The sequence below is a fragment of the Anguilla rostrata genome, chromosome 7, assembly GCF_018555375.3.
Source record: "Anguilla rostrata isolate EN2019 chromosome 7, ASM1855537v3, whole genome shotgun sequence".
Taxonomy (NCBI): domain Eukaryota; kingdom Metazoa; phylum Chordata; class Actinopteri; order Anguilliformes; family Anguillidae; genus Anguilla; species Anguilla rostrata.
Window position 1 is genome coordinate 39,996,491 of NC_057939.1, and position 12,719 is coordinate 40,009,209.

The following is a 12,719-nucleotide window of genomic DNA, read 5'->3' on the forward strand; positions in this document are numbered from 1 at the left end:
TTGTTTTTAGTTTCATTTTATTTGTTTTATTATAATTTTAGAGTGTAATATGGACGCAATCATCTTTAAAAAATGGTATGATGTTTACTTAAGTCGTAAGGTTGTCATGTGTTATCAAGCACAATCGTCCTTATAAGTTATAAAATATAAGTTTGGGGGCCAGAATCTTTCAAACGGTGCACTTTGTGAAACTTCAGCGTTATCCAACTCCCGCGTTGGATCTGAGTGTTTATCTTTGAAGCCGATGACATTTGCAGTGGCAGTTAAATGTGCCCGTAATCCCTGGCAGTTCTGCATGGAGTCTCCGAGGCCCCCGAAGACGAAGACAAGCTCCCAGAGCGATGTGAATTCACTATCGCCGATCAAACGCGGCTGTCTCCGCTTCAGCAGCCTGCCCTTCCCCCAAGGGCCTTGTCGGGCTCTTACTCTTCACTCCTTTATTTAAATCTGGAATGAAACTTATTGCCGGGGTAAAAAGGACTGACAGCCATTTTGTGTCTGATTTACTGGTCAGCGTACGCTCCTTTGACATTGCGGTTTAGATAACGAGAAGGTAAGTGAGAGGCACACGAGCAGCGTAGCGTGCTTTTCTCTTTCTCTCTGTGTCTGGTCTACCTTTTTCTCTGCCATATTTCTCTCACCCCGCACTACATCTCTCGCTCTCGACTCTCTCTTCGTAGCGCATCAATTTCACTGTCTGGAAAATCGACTTCTATTATCTCTCTCTTTCTAACGAATATACATTTCACAATTCTATTCAGTTCAAAATCAATATGACGCATTGGTATGAAACACATGGCCGTACCATACTATTCAAGTGTATCTCTCTTTCTAACTACTCTTCTCCCTCTCTGCTTGTAAGAGTGTGGCATGCAGTCCTAGAATTTTCCAGAGATATGCAGGTCATTGAAAAAGCAAAAAAAAAAATGGATTCTCTTGTTTTCATCATTCCCACCCCCCATCGCCGACCACACTGCTCTTTCTCTTCCTAACATACCCTAAAGGACAAAATTGCCTCGGAAGAGGTAAGCCACTGGTGTTCATCGAACATCTCAAATTAAGATTCTACCCCAAGCCTGCCGTATTTCAAGAGCTATGCATTTTAAACACCTCGTTCCACCATTGAGCTGTTCGAGGTCCCCAACTTTCAAGTGAGCAGCATGTTGTGGGTCTGTTTCCATAGGGTCTGCAAAGAATGAGATTATAGGGATTTTTACTGGCAGAATCTGAGCTAGTCACTCCAACTTTGAATTACACAGATTTAAGAGCACGTTACGGAAAAAAAAGCATTTTCTAGACGGACGTGCTACTGAACGAAACACACGGTACTGCAGTAAATACTTCGTAAACTATATCAGCCGAAGCAGGTTTTAAGAAAACACTTGGTCTTCAAATATTTTAATACATGTACATTCATTTTATCAAATGATTTATTTGACATGCAATATTGTAATTATAGCTGTATGTTTTGTTATCTAAACATTGAAAAAAAAAATCTTTTCATATTCAGGCCACCGCCCTCCTGAAAAATTGAAAGCAATGGTGTGTGATTCACACAGCATTCTTCCTCTGAAAAAAAAAATGACAAACTTCACATTGCCAGAGATAATAAATTAAAATGACACACCAGAGTTTTATGTAGCTGCAGATAATGAATTAAAATGACACCAGAGTTTTATGCGGCCAAAGATGATGAATTGAAATGCATGGAAAGCACTGAGCAGATGTGCGTCGAAGCCTCTCTGATGACATTACACAACATTACAGAACAGGGGAGGTTTAATTAAGTGTGTGGGGAGCTAAAACCAAATTCATTACAGCAGCTGAGGCCTTTCCTTCACAACAAAACAGGACATGACATCACCGACCATTATCTCCCCACACCTTTCTGATACACGACCGGTGGTGGCAAATGACTTCTGTGAATACTTAGCAAACTTACAAGCAAAGTTGTAAATTAGTTTTTTTTTTTCTTCTTCTGTGGAAGGTAGGGAAACGGATTCTGTTCTGGTAGCATGGAAACAGGACTGCCTGAATCGCCCATCTCGAAGACAGGGATACATCTGTCATGGAAATGTCAGCAGTTCTTCGGTGAAACTTGCTGCTGCATTACAATTCTCACAGAGTTCTTCTATGAGAGTATAAAACTCTCATCTCTCAACTTTCAGGTGCGGCAATCTAACATTGTACTGGTAAAGGACATAAATCAACAGGGAAAATCAATGATATGACATGGAGTGCCAAAAATGGGTGGAGTTATCATGTTTTATTAATCACTGATTTATACCACTCATTTATAACAGGCAGGGATGCAAACTTCTTCATGCTGAGTCTCATCTCCTCATGTACCCACCCCCTGACTGACAGGGGCCCTTAAGAAATATTACATTCTAGGATTTTCTGGGGTTTTGAGGCCTAACGACAGCACCCCTGTGTGCACCATTGCGCCTCACACACACACACACACAGAGAATGTGTACTTTAACCACATGCAAATTATTTGATTACAAATCTAAAATTGTCAAGTACAGAGGCAAATCAACCACAAATACAGTTGAGTGACAAATTAATGGAATAAAACCAACATAAAGTGTCCTAGTAAGGTGTTGGGCCCCCACAGACTGCCAAAACAGCTTCAATGCACCTCAGCATAGATTCTACTGGACTCTGGAACTTACTGGAGGGATAGAACACCATTCTTCCGAAACACATTCCCTCATTTGGTGTTTTCATGATGGTGGAGAGCGTTGTCTAACACGTCGGTCCAAAATCTCCCATAGGTGTTCAATTGGGTTGAGATATGGTGACTGCAAAGGTCATAGCATGTGATTCACATCATTTTCATACATATCAAACCATTCAGTGACTCCTATAGGAGATATAGGTGAATACATTTGCCTTGATTTGCAGTGGCCCTTCCCTCTAAGGGGACAAGTGGACACAAATCATGCCAGAAAAATGCCGCCTACAGCATAACCCCTCACTGTAGGGCTCAAGCATTGAGCCCTGTACTGTTCTCTTGGTGTACGCCGCTCATGCACTCGCCCACTTGTCAAGAATACGATGGAGAATGACTCATCTAACAATTATTGCTTTTTTCCACAGCTCTGTAGACCAGTGCCTATGGTTTTTACACTACTAAGCTCTCAATTGTAAAATTTAAGGAGCTGGTCTTTTAACCTAAAGGTCACAGGTTTGTGTCCCGAATAGGACACTGCCGTTGTACCCTTGAGCAAGTTGCTAAACCTGCATATATTAACCTGCAGTATACAGTATATCCATCTGTATAAATGGATGCAATGTAAATGCTATATAAAAAGTTGTGTAAGTCGCTCTGGATAAGAGCGTCTGCTAAATGCCTGTAATGTAATGTCTTTGTAATGAACGGCTCATGCACTGTAGCCCTCCTATAGTATCCCACTGTATGTAGCTGTCGACAGACTGTTTGTGCTGACACAGTCTGATCACATCCTGCATTGACATTTTCTGTGACCCGAAGAAGAGTTGCTCTTGTTTTTCCTTACATATTACATTAATGCATGAGAATCACGGTCATGGGATGTGTGCTTTTGAACACAATTTCCGATGTGGTCTATCCCCATAGATCTGAATGCAGATGTCACTTTAGTTACCATTCCTATTGAAACACTAGCCAGTTGAGCAATCTTTGTGTTTGAAGCTCCTGTCATCTGTGCCCCAATAATTAACCCTTTTTCAAAGCCACTTAGATCTTTTCCTCTTGCAATCTTTATCTAAAATTGAAGTCAACTGGGCCTGTTCAGCACTTTTATACATGCCACACAGCATGATAGAATACTAATAGCTTGTATCATGCAGTACACCTGTATGGAAGCATCAGTGTTCATTATGTTTCACCACTCATTTATTCAGTTTTTCTTTAATTTGTTACTTATATATATATATATATATATATATATATATACTGTAGGGAAATTTCAAGTTGAGCTTTAAAAAGACATTTGCTTTGCTCTACTGAGTCAAGAAACTCTTTGGGTGCTGAAGTAAAAATAATTTTTAGACGAATAAAGCAAAGCCAGCACTCACAAAAAAATGTTCAATTCCTTGTTTTCAGTTCTCTGGTTTTATGTCAATGTTTTATTTTCAAGACACAATTGCCTTCCTGCAACATACACACATTTTGGTCAGTGCTGTCACATTTTGGATTGGCTAGTGTTTATAAGCAGAGGTTTAATGGATTATAATATTAATGCAGTGTTAAATCAAGGAAACAAAATTCAGCTAATTATCTGTCCATGGTATTTTTTTTGTTTATCCTTTATTTTGCCAAGAAAGTACCGTTGAGATTAATATCTTTTTGTTAGAGTGTCCTGGCCAAAAGGAAACATGCAATAGTACATACGTACTATAAATAAATAAATACAGACTGCACCGGATAAAATAAAAGACTTTTAAATATTTCACAGTTACCTCAGTCACAAGGTATAATTCTTGTACTCTTCACCGTCAAATAGCACTCTTTCCCCCTCTAGGCACAGTCTTAGATCCACTCGAAAAAAGAGAACCAAAGCAAGCTCTGGCTCAAACAGTGATCGTTTCACTCTACTCTACTGTTACCAGTTACCTTGCTACACATGACAGCATCAGTAGCTATGTCATGCAGTCAAAAACGGCATGGCCTCTATATCTTTCTTGTCCGTATTTGCAAACCATGAGCTTTATAAGCTGACTCAACAACAACTCTCCTGAGAGTTTTCTTTTTTGTTGTTTTTTGCATTTATGGTAATAGATTTCCATGGAACATATAATACTGTGGGTTCAGTGAATATGACTTCTCAGATTGACTTGCCACATGTCATAAACGATGCAAATTAACTTGCAATTAATGCAATTAATGTAGGATGCTGCTGCTTTGTGAAGGGACTCATTTTGCTCAAACGTTGCAAAAACACTCCCACTTCAATTCAACAGAAAGTAGTTCTTCACAATCAAATGAATGAAATTCTTTGACGATTAGCTATTAATTACTTCCCTGGTTATATCCCCAGGAGATTTCAACACATACACTGTTGTCTGAATAAATATAACAAATAAAGCTCTTGGCTATGACTTTCTGGCAATGAGTTTCAAAGAAATATGGTCATTAAGATATATTTGTGATGAGGTTTAATCATTTGTGCATGTCCCTGTGAATATTTATAACAAAGTAAAATCACTATGCACCAAGTGAATGTCATTTGTGCATTTTACAATATTAGTGTCAACAATTATGCTAATGATGTAAACTTTTTCCACGGGCTTCTAAATAAATAAAACCTTAGTTTCTTAGAGATGTTCACCCCTCAGCAAACTTATTAAGTTTTCATACTCATCTTCATGAATAAAACTTTCATGTTTATATTATCTCAAAGGTGCAAACATGGAAAATATATTGGAAGTATAAAACTAATTTAAAATCACCAAAAAAAATCATTTTTGAAAATGCAAACAAACAAACATTAAAAAATGAAGAAAAAAAAAAACCTGTAAGTGAAAAATAAATGCATAAGAAATGTAGGTCACCTGGAGATCTTTGAAAGTGACATGACAATGCACCTGCTGTAAGAATTTGAGTGCTTTATTGATTAAAATGCTATGCTTGTACTTGCACAATAAAGGGTGAATACAACTTATCATTGCCACAGGCTTTATTATTGACTGTCTACATAAATTCAGGATTATATCATCAGAGCGGTTTATTTCAAAGTATAATTACGGGAACCTTATAAATTAAGGTAGTCTGTCATTTATTTGATGTGCACGCTCTGTTTACTTTCTTTTTTTGCAGTAGTAAGAAAATAAACCCAAATTGATGGATGCCTGAAGTTTTGCGTGCTTGATCCCCTGATGTTAGAGCTCTGGTCCCGCAACAGCATGAACGGAACATTTCCATAGATGCTACTGAAAGTGGATTTAAGCCTTTCGATCGACTCCGTAGGCCGAATAGAACCCGAGCCTCCCTTTCTCACCTCGGCTGAGAATTCTGAATCGCGGCGGCGTATGCGGAAGCGTGTCTCCGCGCTGTAACCTTCTTATTGCCGTTTTCGTGCAGCCTGCCGAGGAGACCGCAGCTGACGCAGCTGGTGCAGGGATATCGGCTCGACCGCAGCAATGCGCAATGCAGCAGTGCGGCAGGGGTCACCTTCAGGTCAACCGAAACCATTCCTCCAGGGGTGACGCTCTGGCCAGCTTTGTGTCACCTCGTGGGAATCCTTGCTACGGTCAGCACTGGCACGGTCCCAAATGACGGCATCCGCCGCTGCACCCCACACAAGTGCAATAGCTGGCTGTGCCACACTGGATCTCCAAGCTGCTTTTTAAAATACATGTCAATACAAGATCAAAGGTGTATACCCATTCCACCAGACCCCATCAGATATCATAATTTCCCCACCAGTTGGACAAAGACTCGTATGGGTGCCTTCATTTCTGTCTGTGAAGATGACAGAAAATTATGACTACCACCGGCATCCCTTTTCACTATTTTAATGTGATAGAAATGTATTCTTACCTATAATCTAAAATGTCAGGACATTTGACAAAATAATATTGTGAACTTGATGACTTTCGTAACAATTATAAAGGGGTTCTTCAATTCAATATTATTATATTTTACTGATCCACCCGCTGACACAGTGTTGGAAGGTAAGGAAAACATCTGTTTTCAAAGCTATAAATATATCTTAATTGTTGTGTACATCCAAAACGCACTACTGTCTCTGCTCACCACTGCCTCTACGTTGCCTATAAATCCTTATGATCTTTTAAGTTTTTCTTTTTTTAGGTGTCAATAGGACTTCAGTGGGTGGTATGCATGGAGATGAGAAAGTACATAAATAACTACTTTTTCATCTTTGTTACAATAAATGCTTATTGATTGTGGTTCTCTTATTTCACAAATACTTATATAGCAGGAGTGTATGTCACCATGTGCTGTTTAAGTTTGTATCATAAAAAAAAAGATTTGTCTATGTTCTACAAGGCAAAAGGGATATCATCCAAATTAAACTGAAGTAGTGTAGCTGGAAACTGGTCCTAAGAAGCAGAGAGCTAGTCAATGAAGACCTGGGCAAATCACTAAAATATACAGTATAGCTTAATGATTGATAGCTGGCTAGAATACTGATTTGCTTCCTGTATCAACATCTAACACTACCAAGATTTCTAAACTAGGTAAATCTGATAAACATTAGTATGCCGAACAATCAATCTATCAATGAGCCTAACAACAAGCTTGCTATGTACAGTCGCATTATCCACTTGTTAGAAAGCTGCTCAAAACTTTTGTGACAGAAGATTCCTGGCACGTCTCACTGCTGTCCATGGTTTTATGTCAACGGCAGTTGAAGCATCTGCTTATTGTCATTCTTTTCACACTCTTTTAGTTCCTCACTGGAGGATTCAGGCTTGAAACAATAGGGAATAATATCTTCATCAAAATCATACATTATGTTCTAGTCTTATAGAGAGGGAGCAAACCAACTGTTTGTCCTAGCAGTGTTTCTCTGGTGATTATGGGTAATATACATGCTTATACAATATCTTTGGTCATCCATGTCTTTGGTTTGGGGACTGAAGACAAAAATTGTAATATCCTCCTTTGAATATCCACTCCATGCTTTATGTGTGTTTATTTTTAGTAATTACTTATTTTTGAGAGTGTGACTGGCTGCCCCAGTGATGCCAAACACATTCCTCAGGCCTATTTTTCCAGGACAGGGAAGCGATATCTAAAAACTACATTGTAAATGTTGAAATCTTCTGACCGGTGGACAGACCAATTTAACATCAAGAATTGATTTTAAAGGTGGTCTTTCCCTTTAAGCTCTCTAGTTTGTCAAACAGTGGTCAGGATGGATCCCGATTTCTCATGACAACTGTGCTTAACCAGGCAACCATGTGTATTATTCTTTGGTTGGTGGTAGATGAATGCTTCCAATGAAGGATGTTAGGAGTATAGGATGGAATCTGACATGCTATCTGAAGGCACACTAAAGTGTGAAGACCTGCTGGGATTGCTCCCCATGCAATTTTGTCACCAATCAGTGGTCTCTAAATGTGCGATTTTCGCACTGTGAGGGAATTGTGAGGGAATTGAAGCACCAGTGCTCATTGCAGCCAAACCGCCAGGTTATAGTACTAATCTCTTTCATGCCAATTGCAGTGGAGTTTCAGGAAAAATAAAGCACCCATCCTGCACAAGAGATTAAACTTGCCAAAACCACTGCAAAGAGAACCAAGACTTTTCTTTGAGGGACTTATGAAGAAAGTAATAATCTTAGCGATCTTCTTTTACTTATATCACAACAAAAACATTTTCAGCATTAAAAAATGAAAGCATAGACTTAAAAAAAAAACAAAAAAACCTCTGCAACCAGATAAACTATTATGAAAAGGTACGGCAAGCTGCAACTAAACTTTCACCAGTATTTTTCACATCCCAAAGAAATTCAACCACTGTTTTCTTACATTCGTTTGATTAACTTGAGCTTTTGAAAACAGTGTGAATTTAAGTTTTTATCGATATTTGGAAGTTATAGTACTGTTGCATTATTGTGTCAGATATAAATCTGCAACAAGATATGTACAGGGCTCTCAAGTGGGGAACTATTAATTAAATGTTTCTACATTACAATATAAATTGAGTTTGATTTGACTAATTCATGCCAAGTGCATAATTATCTGTCAAAGCAACATAATCTCCAGCATAAGCAGAGACGCAGTGATTTGGCCAAAAAAAAAAATATTTTTTGTAAATGGCAGTATTTTCTGAGCGTTTTGGTTATGGTTGTTGTGCAAATAGTCTTCAAAAGCTTTTAACATTGTACACTAACATACAGTACATACTATTTCATGTCATGTCACTGTCTGTTTCAGCTTTGTGCCAACATTACAGTTATGACACTAGACAAATAACAAGTTATTACTTTATCAATCAAACTTAAAAGGATGATGTGGAATGTACAGACAAAATAATAATCAATACACCTTAAAATCCCATTAAATAGTTTGATAGTTTGCTCACTAACTAGTCAGAATCCTAATACGTTCCTAGTTTCTGCCTAGTTACGATAAACCAACCAGTTTTCAAACAGGTAGTTCCTTGTCATAAAATGAGTGAAATGGAGTTGGACACGCCTTAATGTGTCATCACTGTGAGTTACCGCTAGAGTATGACGGTTGTGACTTGACTGTGAAAATAGGGCCCTGGGTTTTCTGCCTTTCAAGTTCACAAGCACTGCAAGTGAGCTGTCAGCTGTCATGATGTTGAAAAACTTGTATTCCTTTCTGGCTACATGGTTGCATTCCATTGAGTGCATATATTAGTTTATATGGTGGACTAATTTAGCTTTTTTTTCATCGAACAATCTCTAAAGGCTGTTTGCCAAACCAATAATAGGTTTGGGATGGGGCTATTTAAAAAATGAAAACAAAAATAAAAACAATGCATAAGATAATATTTAACAATACTTAACAGAAGATGTAAAGGGATTAATAATCCTTAAAGAACAAAAAGACTCACGCACATGGCTGAGGTAAAGTTAATTGTAGAGGGAAGATAAATGCAGCGTGTTTTGACAGAGCTTTTTTCCCTGCCTTTGTCCATCTTATTCCATGATTCAATCTTGCTAGGCGTATCCTTGGCTGGAGTAGGGGCCTGGTTCACTATGGTTGAGATGTATGTAAAACAATGCAGCACAAGCAATTTGTTACTCTTGTCTCCATCGTAACTGGCGCCCCTATAGAATCTGACAGCTCTATCGTCGTGGATGAAGTGATTGAAAACCCAATGCAAATTGTGAATGAGGGACCATCACATTGCTTCTCTCAATTCAGATGCAGTTAGGAGAGAGACTGTCAGCATGACTGAGTGGAACATCTCTCCCTACCTTTGTCTCTCCTGTTCTTAGCCTCGGTCTTTCAAAATCTCTCTTTCACAGAGAGTTGGGTGATTTGAGATGCATCTGCATCTAAAAAACAAAACAAAACAAACAAAAAGCAATCTGTAACTGATGTCGCTGTCGTAACTGACGTCTCTTTTATGGTAGATGGAGTAGATGTAAATTGCCATGAAGTGAGACAAGACTGTCAGAGTGTCTCTGTCTGCACGGAGACGCAAAGAGGAGAGAGACTGCCAGGCTGCCTCGGGGAAGAGAGAGACTGTCAGTGTGAGTGGGTGAAGTGTCTCGTCCTACCTTTGCCTGTCTCGCCCTTAGCCGCGGTCTTTCTGTTAAGCCTGTCACTTGTGCAGGGGCTTGGTTCAATTATGTTTCTGGTTGAGATGCTTTGGTTGACGTACATCAAAGTGGCTGGCAGACTGAGTCATTAGATGAATCTACAGAAAATAGAAAATACATTATGTGAGCCACTAGCATCAGGCAAGAAATTTCTACTTGATACCTCTTTTATTACTGATGCCACTATTGAAACTCTTAATAAACTTTGCTGTTTGGAAAAGCCCCTGTGCACATTATTTGATGATAACTAAAAAAGGGACTCTAGCTTCTGAGATATTTGGTAGAGAGATGCATGCAATGTCGCTTCTATACAAATATAAAGCATCGGTCACCCGCAGGTCATTGTAGATACACTTCCAGTGATCATTCCTTGCATCTAGACAAAGTCCCATAATCCTGCAGCAGAAGCCTGCTTGGATTCTAACTGCCGGATAAGAAGTAAGCATGCCATGGATCACTATGACTGTTTGGCGTTTGTACGTCCTTTCATTGCAAGTGTTTACATTGCACTCCGCTATCTTAAGGACATTTTGTTCAGATATTCACTATCCACTAAACTGTCTCTGCTCTAACATAACCGTTTTTTCCTGGTGTAAACTGATACCCGTAGTTCCTGCCATTAAATGCCAACAGTGAGCAAGTAGCATGTGCTACACTGGGTAATGTCAACTGCCCAGAAAGGGGAGTGCATCTAAGCATGGAACACACAAACCTGCAAATGATTAAAGAGTTACTGCAGTACCTCCAATGGAAATCAAAAATCACCTTCTGGGCTGCCAAGCTGGTAGTCCTGAGGAAGTCTGATTAAATATTGACCCTGCAGCAAGAAGGAAGCACAGCAAATCATTAATCCCCATTTCCGCTCATCAGAAAACGAGAGGGTAGACGTGTAGGCAGTGTGTTTTTGAAGACTACCAGCTACCCCAGAAGCAATTATTTCAGGCAGCCCAGAGTGTTTCCCAACCTCGGTCCTGGGGGTGCTCTATGCTTTCACTCCAACTGAGTTCTTAATTAGTTAGATTTGATTAAGCTGCTAATTGAATACTGATCTGGGTTTAACTTTACTTGCCAAGTAGGCACTGTGTACCCTTTAAGGAGGAAAATGTGTTGTGTGGCTGGTGTGTTTGTGAAAGATAAAACGTATCTCTCCTCAGGTTTTCTCCTTAAACAGTGTTATCACAGATTATTACAATATTCAACTTAATTGATTGAGACTAAGCAACTCAATTAGACGTTCAATTTGCCATTCTGAAACAATTAATCTCACGGCAAATGAAACTTAATTCAAACAGATACCTCAGTGTAAGTCAAGTTGACTTCACAAGAGTAACATAGATGCTGCCTAATGTTCTGAAGGGGTCTTGTGTGTATGCGTGTACTTGTGTGTGTGTGTGTGTGTGTGTGTGTCTGTCTGTCTGTGTGTGCCTGTGTTTTTCTTTAAAAACCCAGACCAAATGTGAATATAAATGCTGCTAAGGGGTGAATTAGAGCATTAAAAGGCAGTGGAGTCTCTCTGGTGTTTTAATAATGGAGATCTTCAAAGACAATTTGATGGAGCGTTGCTTTCTGCAGGTCCATGTTTGTCCTCATCAATTTCACTCACAGGTACCTTCTCAAAGAAGCACAGATTTTTATTTATTTATTTTATTTTATTTTCCGGAACTCCCCGTGGCTTATTCTTCTGAAGCTTCGCTGGCTCCCGGGCAGAGTCCCAAGGCACTAGAGCAAAGCTACCCTGGGGCGGACCTCAGAGCGATGGGGAGAGTAACCGCACGTCTAAATCAGGCCTGTTCCCTGCCTTGTGTATCTGAGCGGAGTGGAGGCTTGGGTCTGCCTGTAATCTGCCTGTGTTCTGCCTGTTCTCTGCCTGTACTATGCCTGTATTCTGCCTGTACTCTGCCTGTTCTCTGCCTGTACTGTGCCTGTACTATGCCTGTATTCTGCCTGTAATCTGCCTGTACTCTGCCTGTTCTCTGCCTGTACTGTGCCTGTATTCTGCCTGTTCTCTGCCTGTTTCAGTTCTTTTGTTTCAGTTTCAGTTCATGTTTCAGTTCCATGTTTCAGTTCTTTTGACTGTGAAGATACAGCAGTCAGATCTCACTGGAAGGCACGGTTTACTTTCAAAGTGATCAGGCCACACTCAGACCTACCCGTTGACTTTGTAGTCACACTTATCACCTCTACTCCAAGGCTGGAGGTTGGCAGTTTAATTTCCTCTTCCTGTTCTAGGACCCTAACTTAAAGGTACTGTGCAATTACACACACACACACACACACACACACACACACACACACCGCTATACACGCGCACACACACACAATTAAACAAAAATATAAAAACTGGCCTGTCCTTAATTTCTCAATTTCTCAATTCTCCTACTGTTGAGAAGCCTCGCAGTGGCTTTACCTTTGTCCTCAATCATTTGGCTTTGTTCAGTGACATCATTCCGGCAATGAACCCCC

At 39.7% G+C, this 12,719-nt stretch overlaps 1 long non-coding RNA gene across 1 annotated transcript; it reads right to left on the reverse strand.

The window, feature by feature from the left end:
- Positions 1-8,982: 8,982 nt before the first annotated feature.
- LOC135258615 (uncharacterized) lies at positions 8,983-11,211 on the reverse strand. Its single transcript, XR_010331042.1, has 3 exons — positions 11,022-11,211; positions 10,215-10,354; positions 8,983-9,989 (listed from the first exon to the last, which is right to left on the reverse strand). It is a non-coding gene; the product is annotated as an uncharacterized LOC135258615 (long non-coding RNA).
- Between the last annotated feature and the right edge of the window lie 1,508 nt (positions 11,212-12,719).